Genomic DNA, 13,376 nt, shown 5'->3' with positions numbered 1-13,376 from the left:
GATAACATTTTAAGACCCATATGAATGAGGCGAGGCTCCAATTCCAAAGGCGAATGAAACAATCAATAGACAATTAACTTATCAACCTTATGGATAGCAAACTACCTATCAACGAAAAGCTGGCTTTTCAATATGCTACAGTGATATAATTGGCAAAATGGTTAGAGAGAAGGTTAAGGCAGAGGAGGGGAAATAAGGCAGGGAAGGAAATTGGATAGAAATACAGTTCCAGGCGGTCAAGAGCCGTTTGTGTAAATTTGGTGGCGTAAGTCCACAAATGAGGCTGAGAGGAGCCTCAGCCATTCGGGATACTCAGGTAGGTAACCGCACCTAAACATGAAGAACAATTGAATATTTAACCCCACCCAATTAGTGCAAGTCATGTCCCATATTCCCAGTAAACATGTTTGGTTAGCAGAATAATATCATGGACGACACCCGTTGTCTGGACCGATACTGGTCTTGTTGAGGGAGTCAGGTGTCCCGAGGTCCAGGCAAGGTTGGAAGATCATTCCGGTGTCGATGTCCATGCCTTTCCAATGAGAACTGAATGTCCCATGATTGGAGGAGACTTTGAACGTCTGCAACGGATTTCACCACATGAGTCTTGCCATTCCTCCGAACTAGTCGTTTTTGTGGGTACCCCCACTTGTACGGGATGTCATTGTCCCTAAGAGCAAGAGTGATACATTGTAATTCCCTTCTTTGTTGTAGTGTTGCCATAGAGAGGTCAGCAAAGAGTTTGACTGATTGAAAGGGAGCAGGCAGCTGATCGCAATTCCTAGCTGCTAGCATCAAAGCTTCTTTCGTATGGGAAAAATGAATGCGAGCCAAAGTGTCTCTTGGAACATCAGAGCCTAGATGAGACGGCTTCGGGATCCTATGGGCTCTATCTATGATCATATCAGGGACTGGAATTCGTGGTAAAAGTGTTTTGATAAGGCTCTTTAGGTATGATTGTAGATATCGGGGTGCCACATCCTCAGGGATACCCCGGAACTTTACATTGTTCCTCCTGGAAAGGTCTTCTATGTCTGCAATTTTTCTCTTGATATTCTCAAGCTCATCTGCCATATCATTATGTGCATCTATGATGTTATTTTGTGAGACTGCAAATTCGGCCATTTTGTTTTCTACATGTAGGAGTTTGTTCTCCGTTTCTTGAACTTTGGCCGCTAAGGGGTTAATCAGCCCTGCCATATCTGCGCATATTGATTGATGTAATGCTAAAAGCATATTTTTTAGTGAGTCCTCAGAGAGCGGCTTATTTGAGGTCTGATAGGCTAATATAGGGATCGCTGGAGGAACCTCTGATATCTGCGCCCATATAGCAGTACTGACCTCAGGAGGGTGAGATGTCTCCAGCCATGGCCTCTGCTTCTGGGGACTGGAAGAAGGTGAAGTCCCGGAGCGGTCTGCGTTGGTGCCATCTTGAGATGCCATAGCCTCTGGTGTTCGCACTTCACCGGGAGTCAGAGGAAGCAAGGGGAACTTCACCTCATTCAAGGAGAAGGTATCGGGTTCCAGGGGAGGCGACGGAGAGAGGGAATTGCGCTTCCGCGTTGAAATGCTGTGAGGAGACGACAGGTAAGCTCCGGTACGGGAGTCGGGCGCCATCTTTAGCTGGGCCCCGTTCAAAGAAGCCATCCAGGTTCCCGCTCTGTAGTCTGGGCAGCTGTCTCTTAGACTTCCCCATTATGCTAGGAGGGTGTCCAGCTTCGATAGAGGCAGAATGGTGATAAAAGGAGCCGGAGTAGCTCTGGGGAGCTCAATTGTAGTCGCTCTGGTGCGGGAGCTGCAGAATCAAGCAGCCATTCCTCTCAGCAACCAAGCCACGCCCCGTTCATAAGTGTTTTATTGGCTTATTGCCAGCATCTCCAGTACAAACATTAACAGCACACCATACAGTTTTGGTTAACACTTTATGCATTATTATAGCCGTTTTTTCTTTCCACACATTGTGCTGCGTAAAGATACATTGCAGTTTTAGTGAACGCATTTTGCTGCAAAAACTGCATTAATATAGCCGTGACATTCCACACATTGTATTGCATCAAGCTATTGTGCACTGTTACTGCATACATTGTGCTGTAATAACTGCATTAATATACCAGTTTCAGTTAATGCACTGTATTGCGTCAAGATACCTTGCCAGTTAATTGAATGTGTTTTACTGTAATAACTACATTAATATAGCTGTTTCATTCAACATGTTGTATTGCATTAAGACACCCGCAGTGTTATTTAATGTGTTGTATTGCAATAACTGCATTAAAGGGGTTGTCTCATTTCGCGTTACTAAGGCAAGATGAGACACAGTCCCAACCACTTCCTGGCACGAGAGCATGAGAGCTATAGAAACAGTGTGGCACTACAAGCTATGATGAGTTAGAAAATAGCATAGCTTACTGTACTACACTTCCGTAGCTCTCATGCACAACAATGAGAGCCACTAATACAACCACCAGAGCGATCGGCTCTTTCCCGAACACGGGCCCCATTCACTTTAATGGCAGGCAAGCCTGAAAAACCTTCAAGTCATATTTGCAGCCACCAAATACTTACTAGAAGTGCACAAATAGTCCCACAACATGGACAGTGACATATCAGACGGGGATAACTGGCAAAAATTCCCACAAAAAATATGTATTTTAACCGCCTCCCGGCCGCCTAACGCAGGGATGCGTCCTGCCGGCGGTCGGGTTGTTCCCCGTTGACGCATCGGCGCGTCATCTCGTGAGACGCGAGATGACGCGCAAAGCCGGCCCGCACATGCGCAATGCAGGACGGGAAAAGTCGCAGGAGAAGTTCGTCACCAGCCTGCCAGCCAATAATCTGCGCTGGCAGGTTGGTGAGTTTAAAAAAATCACAAGCCATTTAACACATTATATTTATAAATATGTGTTAAATGGCTTCTGTGCTCTCTGCTGGTTCCTTTTCGTCGGTTGGTCCCAGCAGAGAGCACAAATCACTGTAAGTACACCAAGCACAACACATTTAGCCCCAGATAACCCCCCCATCACCCCAATTAACCCCTTGATAACCCCTGTCAATCACTAGTGAAAGGGAAAAAAGTGATCAGTGTATACTGTCACTTTTTTTTTTTCACCAGTATTGACTGTTAGGTTTAGGTTAGTTTAGGCCCCTTTGGTAGGTAGTTAGCTTCAGTTAGCGCCCAGCCCACCGCACCGCAGTGACTGATTCGCTGATTAGTGTATCGCTAATCAGCATTGGTACTTTTATAGTATCTGTAAGTGATCAGAACTGATCACAGTCAGATCTATAATAGTATTAGTGTCACCTTAGCTCGCCCTCCATCCAAAACGCAGTGTTTGCCAGATCAGGCCTGATCGGTTGCCCACACGTGCGTTCACCCACACCCGCCCCGCCGCAGTGACAATTTAAATTTGTTGCTAGACCACAGGTTGTGCAGGATCCGCTTCAAGGGCAGCAGAGTGGGGCTGGCGCTGTCAGATTACGTGGTGAGGCATACACCAGCAGCGCAGCCCATCCTGGACCTAGTACCAGCACTGCCATAGAACATGGTGAAGTGGCGAGCACCAAAAGGGCAGTTGAAGCTGGTACGGTGGCACGTGCAGTAGTTCCCCCGTCGCAGCCACCGCACAGACAGGCCCGTAGAGCCCCTAGAGTCCCTGAGTTGCTGGCAAACCCTGATTGGAAGCCCCCATCTTCAGCCGCACCAGTAGTTCCCCCATTCACCGCCCAGTCTAGAGTTTGGGTTGAGACAGCTCAGATCGGGTTTTTTGAGCTGTTCTTTACTACGGAGCTCTTTGACTTAGTCATGGCAGAAACAAACCGGTATGCCACTCAATTTATAGCCGCCAACCCGGCAAGCTTTTATGCCCAGTCTTTCCGGTGGAAACCCGTCCAAGTTTCCGAATTAAAAAAATTTCTGGGCCAGGACACGATTTGAGACCATCCTGCGTTTCATGCACTTTAGTGACAATAGCACCTCTCGTCCCAGAGGCCACCCAGCTTTTGACCGGCTCCACAAAATTCGGCCCCTCATAGACCACTTTAACACCAAATTTGCAGATTTGAATACCCCTGAGCAAAACATCTGCATAGATGAGTCCCTGATACATTTTACTGGGTGCCTTGGCTTCAAACAATACATCCCAAGCAAGCGCACCTGGTATGAGGTCAAATTGTATAAGCTCTGTGAAAGGGCCACAGGCTATACGCACAAATTTTGTGTCTATGAGGGTAAAGATCAGACCCTGGAGCCGGTCGGTTGCCCTGACTACCTGGAGAGCAATGGGAAGACAGTCTGGGACTTGGTGTCACCCTTATTTGGCAAGGGGTACCATCTTTATGTGGACAATTTCTACACAAGTGTGGCCCTCTTCAGGCATTTGTTTCCCCAATGTCGTTGCTGGTACCTCAAACCAAGCGGCACCCCGAAAAAGATGTTGTGTCTGTAGCAGAAGTTGAATAAGGCATGACACCCGCTATTTCTGTCCTGACCACCCTGCCCTATGCTTAGGGGAGTGTTTCCAGAAGTACCACACACAGGTACACTTAATATAGGGATTGTGTGACACAGGACAGGCACACAGGGGTCTTAGGGCCCTTTCACACAGAGCTGCTGCAAACCTCTCCTTTCACCTGGAACAAAGTGCATAATGTACTTCGCCACATCTCTGGGCAATTTGTGCTTTGCACATTGTCCCAAGGTATTCGCTGAGGGGCATATTGAGTCCATGAAAGATTGAACTTTTTGTCCCAAGTTAGCGAAAAGGGAGACTTTGTGAGAAAAAAACAAAAAAAAACAATTTCCGTGCCAAAAAAGAAAATCTTCTATGAACTCGCCATGCCCCTATACTGCCCTGGCATTTTCGGGGCCCTAAAGTGTGAGAAGTCTGGAATCCAAATGTCTAAAAATGCCCTCCTAAAAGGTACTCATTGGAATTTGGGCCCCTTTGCGCACCTAGGCTGCAAAAAAGTGTCACACATGTGGTATCATCGTACTCAGGAGATGTAGGGCAATGTGTTTTGGGGTGTCTTTTTACATATACCCATGCTGGGTGAGCGAAATATCTCTGTGAAATGACAACTTTGTATAAAAATGGGAAAAGTTGTCTTTTACAGAGATATTTATCTCACCCAGCATGGGTATATGTAAAAATACACCCCAAAACACATTGCCCTACTTCTTCTGAGTACGGCGATACCGCATGTGTAACATTTTTTTGCAGCCCAGGTGCGCAAAGGGGCCCAAATTCCAATGAGTACCTTTACAATTTCACAGGGAATTTTTTACGCATTTGGATTCCGTGATTGCCGCTGGCAGACTGTAGATCAACTCGTTTACCTCGCGATCCTGTGAGCGCACGTTCACAGAATATCTCGCGTCTCGCGAGATGACGCGCCGACGCGTCAAGGAGGAATAACCCGGCCGCCCGCAGGACGCATCCCTGCGTTAGGCAGTTGGGAGGCTGTTAAACAGGGTCCATTTTTTTGCATCTTAAAGGGAAACTCTCAAAAATGTGTCCTGCTGGAGCCTAGAAAAAATTATTTTAGGCCACGGGAAAACAGGCCCCAAAAATTAGGCCTTCACATGACTGAAAAGAACAAGTGATTACGAGGCTAGAGGTATATTAGATGGTCAGTGGATAACAATTTTATTGTAGGCCAGTGGAGTACAGAACCCAAAAAGTATGCATTAAAATGACAGAAAAGAACAAGTAATTATCTGGCTGGAGGTATATTAGGCGGTCAGTGGATAACAATTTTACTGCAGGCCAGTGGAGTAAAGGTCCCAAATATTAGGCATTCACCGAACAGAAAAGAACAAGTGATTATGTGGCTGGAGGTATATTAGACGGTCAGTGGATAACAATTTTTCTGTGGGCCAGTGGAGTACAGGCCCCAAAAATTATGCATTCACCTGACAGAAAAAAACAAGTGACTGTGTGGCTGAAGGTATATTAGGCGGTCAGTGGATAACAATTTTACTGTAGCCAGTGGAGTACAGGCCCCAAAAATTATGCATTCACTGGACAGAAAAGAACAAGTGATTATGTGGCTGGAGGTATATTACGCGGTCAGTGGATACCTATTTTGCTGCAGGCCAGTGGAGTACAGGCCCGAAACATTAGGCATTTGCAGAACAGAAAAGAACAAGTGATTATGTGGCTGGAGGTATATTAGGTATATTACGTGGTCAGTGGATAACAATTTTACTGTAGGCCAGTGGATACAGGCCCCAAACATTAGGCATTCACCAGTCAGAAAAGAACAAGTGATTATGTGGCTGGAGGTATATTAGGCGGTCACTGGGTAACAATTTTACTGCAGGCCAGTGGAGTACAGGCCCCAAAAATTATGCATTCACTGTACAGAAAAGAACAAGTTATTTTGTGGCTAGAGCTATATTAGACGGTCAGTGGACAACAATTTTACTGCTGGCCAGTGGAGTATAGGCCCCAAACATTATTCATTCAAATGACAAAAAAGTGATTATGTGGCTGGAGGTACATTAGGCGGTCACTGATTAACAATTTTACTGTAGACCAGTGGAGTATACAGGCTCCAAAAAATAGGCATTCACCTGACAGAAAAGAACAAGTGATTATGGGGCTGGAGGTACATTAGGCGGTCACTGAATTGCAATTTTACTGTAGGCCAGTGGAGTAGAGACAGAAAAGGCCTTTTATGCCGCTGTATATACAGTACATAAGACAAGGATCATTCTTTGTTCTGAGTGGTGGAGTATATGTGTGGGCTGGCATGAGGAAATTCAATTACACGTGTTGAATTCCTCCGAGATCCATGCCTCATTCATTTTTAGAAATGTGAGGTAGTCCACACTGTCGTGAGCTAGGCGAAAGCGCTTATTGGTCACGATCCTCCCTGCTGCACTGAACATCCTTTTGGACAGGACACTCGACGAGGGGCAAGCCAATTGTTCCATGGTAAATTGTGCCAGCTCTGGCCACAGGTCAAGCCTGCACACCCAGTAGTCCAGGGGTTCCTCGCTTCTCAGAGCGTCCAAATCAGACGTTAAACAGATGTAGTCGGACACCTGTCGGTCTAGGCATTCCCTGAGGCTAATCTAGAGGGCGGCTCTCGATGGGTTGGCTGCAAGTATGCTCTCATATCCAAAGTGACCAACATAACATTAAACCTCCCTCTTCTTGCAGGTGCAATAGGATTGGTACCCGCATCCAGTGGCGTTCCTAGGGTGTCCTTTCTCTGGCACCCCGCCCCACAATACTAGACCACATACCTCTTACATCCAAGGACATCTTCTGTCATGTAGACCTACTCTTTCCTCTTCTCCTCCATTAGGCCGCCATGACAAATTCTTTCAGCCACATCTCGTCTATACAGAGTTTGTATTACAGGCACATTAGATTTCTCAGTTTTCCCATCAACCTCCCCATGCTAGTGTCCCCACAGGGTCATCCTGCTGCAATCCCCAATACTGTGCCCGTTGTGCCCCCCAATGCCCCAGGTACTATACTGCTGAAAAAATAGTGACCCCAGTAGACATTATTGGGTGTCACTGAAGGTAAGATAAGGGAAGGAAGCAAAACACAGCAAAGCAAACAAAACAACTGACCAGGCCCCAAATGCTAGGGAACAAAGGGGTCACCTCCTAGCAATCCCTAAAACACTTTCCCTAAGCTGCTATGCCCATGTCCATATCTCGATGGTACATATGCACATGCCCACTTACCTAAGACTATAACACAATGAACCAAACACTCAGCAGTAGGGAAGAGGGAAAGGCACACCCAGATCCTTCAACAACCGAAGGAGCTAGTATCACCCTAGAGGCCTACTAAAAAACAGACACAGAAAGAAAAAGGGAACAGAACTATAACTTGCAAAGGCTATAGAGAGAAAGGAATAAATAGCCTCACCAATTACCTAAAGAACAACACCTGGGAGAAGGTGAGATTCTGTTCAAACCAACAACAAAACAAACTGTCAGATCGAGTCACATGCAGCAACTCTGACAGATCTCCTCAGAAAACCCACAGAGCACGTCGTGACAGTACCCCCCCCCCCTTCCCCTCTACGGGTGACCTCCGGACACCCAGGTTCAACTTTATCCGGGTGTGCCCTGTGAAAGGCATTCACAAGGCGGCTAGCATTAACATCGGTAGACGGAACCCACATTCTTTCCTCTGCACCGTATTCCCTCCAATGCACCAGGTACTGAAGGGAACCCCGAAGAACACGGGAGTTGAGAATTCTAGAGATCTAAAACTCCAGATTACCATCAACCAAAACAGGAAGAAAGATAGTTCCGCAGGTTCCACATATTTCTTCAACAAGGACCTGTGAAACACATTTTGGATCTTCCAGGCCTACGGAAGTTCCAGATGAAAAGCCACCGGATTGACAATGGCCGAGATTTTGTAAGGGCCAATAAATCTTGGACCCAATTTCCAAGAGGGTACCTTAGGCTTAATGTTTTTAGTGGACAACCACACCAAATCACCCACACACAGGTCCGGACCAGTCATACGTCTCTTGTCAGCCATCTGTTTATATCTTTCACCCATCTTTTTCAAATTAACTTGAATCTTCCACCAGATAGATGACAAAGAGGAAGAGAATCTCTTCTCTTCTGGTATCCCAGAAGATTCGGTCCCAGAAAAACGACCAAACTGAGGGTGAAAACCATATGCGCCAAAAAATGGTGACTTATCAGTTGACTCCTGTCTACTGTTATTCAAGGCAAACTCAGCTAAAGATTAGAATGAGGACCACTCATCCTGATTCTCAGTGACAAAATACCTCAAATAGGTCTCAAGGTTTTTGTTAGTGCTCTCAGTTTGACCATTCGACTGAGGATGAAAAGCCGAAGAGAAAGACAACTGAATACCCAGACAAGAACAAACGCCCTCCAAAACCTGGAAACAAATTGCGTTCCCCTATCAGACACCACATCAGAGGGAATGCCATGTAATTTTACAATGTTATCAATAAAAACCTGAGCGAGAGTTTTCGCATTGGGCAAACCTGATAATGGTACAAAGTGAGCCATCTTGCTGAAGCGGTCCACTACCACCAAAATCACAGTTTTCCAACAGGAACTCGGCAAATTAGTAATGAAGTCCATGGACAAATGCATCCAAGGACGAGATAGGATGGACAAAGGAAGAAGATATCCTGATGGCCAAGTGTGAGCCACCTTCGCACGTGCACAGGTCTCACAATCTGCTACATAACCCTCAACACTTTTACGCAACCCTGGCCACCAGAATCTCCGGGAAATAAGATCTACAGTGGGTCTACTTCCAGGATGTCCCGCAAGGACAGTATCTTGATGTTCCTTGAACACCTTGTATCTCAGTTCAGAAGGAACAAACAACTTGCCTGGAGGACAAGAATCAGGTGCCTCCTCTTGAGCCCCCAACACTTCCGTCTCCAGCTCAGGGTAAAGAGCGGAAACCACCACCCAATAACACTTGTCTCAAATGATCCTGATGAGTCTTCATATCGGGTGAGTAAATTAGTATGTCATCGAGGTAAATAACAAGGAACCTCCCCACCAAATGATGAAAAATGTCATTGATAAAGCGTTGAAAGACTGCTGGAGCATTAGTTAAACCAAAGGGCATGACTAGGTTCTCGAAGTGACCTTTGGGGGTATTGAATGCCGTTTTCCATTCATCTCCTTCACGGATTCTGATCAGATTATAAGATTCTCTTAAATCCAACTTCGAAAACACCTTGGCACCAACAATCTGATCAAATTGATCCGGAATCAAGGGAAGGGGATAAGGATCATGGACAGTAATGAGATTCAGTTCCCGGAAATCTAGGCATGGTCTAAGGGATCCGTCCTTCTTTATGAAAAAGAAGCCAGCGGCCATAGGAAACTTAGATGGTCTAATATGTCCCTTTGCCAAACTCTCGGCAATATACTACCGCATAGCTACACTTTAGGGTTGAGAAAGGTTATATAACCGAGATTTTGGCAATTTTGCTCCGGGGATAAGATTGACCGGACAATCATACTCTCGGTGAGGAGGAAACTCCCTGAGCTCCACAATCCGAGAATACGTCCGAAAAATCAGAAAGAAACTGAGGCAACACCTTAGTGGGCACCACGGAAATAGAGGCACTAAGTTGTTTATACAAAATTCACTCCAATTACTGATTTGTCTTGTTTGCCAGTCAATGGTAAACCATCGGAGCAGGCAGACCTTTCATAACAAAACAAGAAATTAACTCAACATGAGAATCACCCACCCTCAAATGAATATCCTGAACAATATGAGTTAGACATTTTTGCGAGAGGGGGGCGGAATCTATAGCAAACACTGGTATCTTTTTGCGTAATGCGCTAGTTTTAAAAGCATGACTCAGAAGAAATTGAAAATCAATACGATTAACCCCAGTGCCACTGTCAACAAATACCTTTAACTCAAAATTTCCAGAGTCTAGCGCCACCATGGCAATAAGGAGGAATCGGGTACTGCAGGTAGGATACGAAAATGCCTGCTCTGACTCCCCATTCACACTACCAAGAGTAAGGGAGCTTTTTTTTCTTTTGAAGGAATCCCCAATTTGTTTTTCATTACCATTTCGAGGTTAAATAAAAGGGCACACATTAACAAAATTACGTTCTTTACCACAGAAGTAACACAGTCTATTCAGCTTCCTAAAATTCCTATTACCAGAGCAAGAAGTAAACTGACCCAATTGCATAGGCTCCTCTCCAGCCCCTAATTCAAGTGTCATAGTACCCTGAGGGACAGGAGGGACTGATTCCCCACCAGACAGCACCCCCTGCCTGAGGGGAAGCTTGCACCTCTCCCTATGATGTCTATCAATCCATACGGCCAAAGTCATGGCCGCCTCCAAAGAATCAGGTTTTTCATGAAATGCAAGGGCATCTTTTAATCTCTCAGATAGCCCCTGACAGAACTGACTACGGAGTGCAGGATCATTCCACTCCGAGTCAGTCGCCCCTCTTCTAAATTCAGCACAATACGACTCAGCAGTACGTTCTCCCTGGCACAAGCTGCGCAACTTAGATTCAACCATAGAGACCCGATCTGGGTCATCATAAATCAGGCCCAGGGCTCCGAAAAATTCATCCACCGACCGGAGGAACTGTGAACCAGTCGGCAGAAAAAAAAGCCAGAGACTAAGCGTCACCTTTTAGCAGGGAAATAATAATCCCTACTCTTTGGTTTTCGTCCCCAGATAAAATCGGACGCAGATGAAAATACAATTTACAGGACTCTCTGAACCGAACAAAGTTATCACTTTCCCCCGGAAAACCTATCAGGGAGAGCGACCTTAGGTTCCAGGCAGACCTGATTTCCTCCGGCGGGGCCAGACGCCAAAGTACTCTGACACCGTGCAACTGAATTGCGGAGGTCAGCTACCTCCAAAGACAATCCCTGCATGCGATCAACCAAAGCATCAATAGTTTCCCACACACAGTAATTAACCCCACACAGTAGTTTTCCCCACACTGTCCCCACACAGTAATTTCCCCCACACTGACCCACACAGTAGTTTCCCCCACACAGTAGTTTCCCCCACACTGCCCCATATAGTAATTTGCCCCAAAACGCAACGCACGCTCCAGAAAGAAGGCGTAAGGTACGATGTCACTGATGGTGCCCTGGCTGCGACTGAAAAGTTTGGTGCTCTCATCAAATGGCCACAGAAGTCTGCATGAGTCACGCATAAGCAGTCACTGGCGCGATGAAAAGAAACCAAGCTCCCCAGAACCTGTCCTGCTGCAGAGTTCGTACAGGTAGTCGTTAATGGTACGTTGCTGCTGGAGCAGCGTATCAAGCATATACAAGGTGGAGTTCCAGCGCATCGGGCTGTCACAAATCAGACGTCTGACAGGCAGATGGTGTTGCCGCTGAACGTCAGCAAGGCGAGCCATGGCCGTGTAAGATCTTCTAAACTGGCCAGAGATTTCCCTGGCCTGCCGCAAGACGTCCTGGACCCCTGGGTATTTGGCAACGAATCGCTGCACGATTAAGTTCAGGACGTGTGCCATGCACGGCACATGTGTCATTTTGCCCTGTTTCAGCGCGCTCAGCAGATTAGCACCGTTCACCAACTGTCAAATTGAGCTGGGATAGCCACTAGTCGGCCTGTGACTGCAGAGCTGAAAGCAGTGCAGGACCGGTGTGGTTCTTGGCTTCCAGGCGCAACAGTCGCAGCACAACATGGCAATGTCTCAACTGGAATGTCGAATAGGTTCTGGGGAGCTTGGGGGGTGCAGCAGAAGAGGCTGTGGCAGTGGAAAAGGAGGAGTCAGCCGAGGAGGAGACAGAGGATAGAATATGAGGAGGAGAAGAAGAGGTAGGCCTGCATCCAATCCTTGGCTGTAACACCAAAGCCACACGGGTGCCACAGGTTACATGCTTGACGGCCGTCAGAAGGTTCACCCAGTAGGCAGTAAAAGTTATATACCTTCTGTGACGCGATGTCATGTCCCCGTCCGGATCTTATTAAAAAAATGACTCTCAGTTTAGAAAAATTAACCACATTTAATCAGGAAACAGGACGTCCATATATGGTCGTTCCTGTAGCCCTTTGGAGACCACAGACTCTAATCACCCCCTGCTGAGATCACGTCACACCTCGGACAACTTCTAATAACAAACCCCAGCCCATACGTCTCCTGCCCACCTTGGAACCATGAAAATTAAACACATGCTAGTTGGCCCTTCCTTGCAGCCTGCTCAATTTACACATCAGAAGCAGAGATAGCTGGGAGGGAGGAGCGCATAGGAGAGACATGTGAACCGTTCTCTGAGAACCCCAAAAAGCATATTGGGGCTATATGGAATTATGACCCAAAAATGTAGGTACCCTCAAAATGCACCTCTCACCCAGAGGAACCAGGAGAGTCCAAACATGACAGCTCTGGGGTCTTCCCAGACTGGGAAATGGGTTACTAGTCACCTGGAAGGGAGAGAGGTGGGGTGTCACCCATAGAATCGTCCATAAATTCATGGGGGACCCAGCACCAGTGCCCGGGTTTTCATATTTATTACGCCGACAAAGTTATGGGCCATTTTTGTAAAATTAGGGAAAACTGGCCTGGCCAGCAGCAGGGAGGGGCAAACAAGCCCTCCCTAACCCTCCTTCAGGAACACCCACCGTGCAGCCCTTGGCCAGCGATTGGCTGGGCCAACCCCCCTTACCCTCCCACAGAATGGGGCATAAAAGTCTGTGCGCAATGGAAGAGGAGAGCTTCTTGCCCTGTGGTCACATCGCCGATAGGCTGTCCGTTGGAATGTAAGTTTGTGCCTGGATTTTGCATAGGCGAAATCCAAGATAGTATTTCTCTTTTTATCCCTGTTTATTTTCCACATGCTTCCCAGCTCGCTATTGTAATCTTTTTCTGTAAG

The sequence above is a fragment of the Bufo gargarizans genome, chromosome 5 (genome assembly GCF_014858855.1).
Source record: "Bufo gargarizans isolate SCDJY-AF-19 chromosome 5, ASM1485885v1, whole genome shotgun sequence".
Lineage (NCBI taxonomy): Eukaryota > Metazoa > Chordata > Amphibia > Anura > Bufonidae > Bufo > Bufo gargarizans.
Note: the sequence above shows the minus strand (reverse complement) of the source record.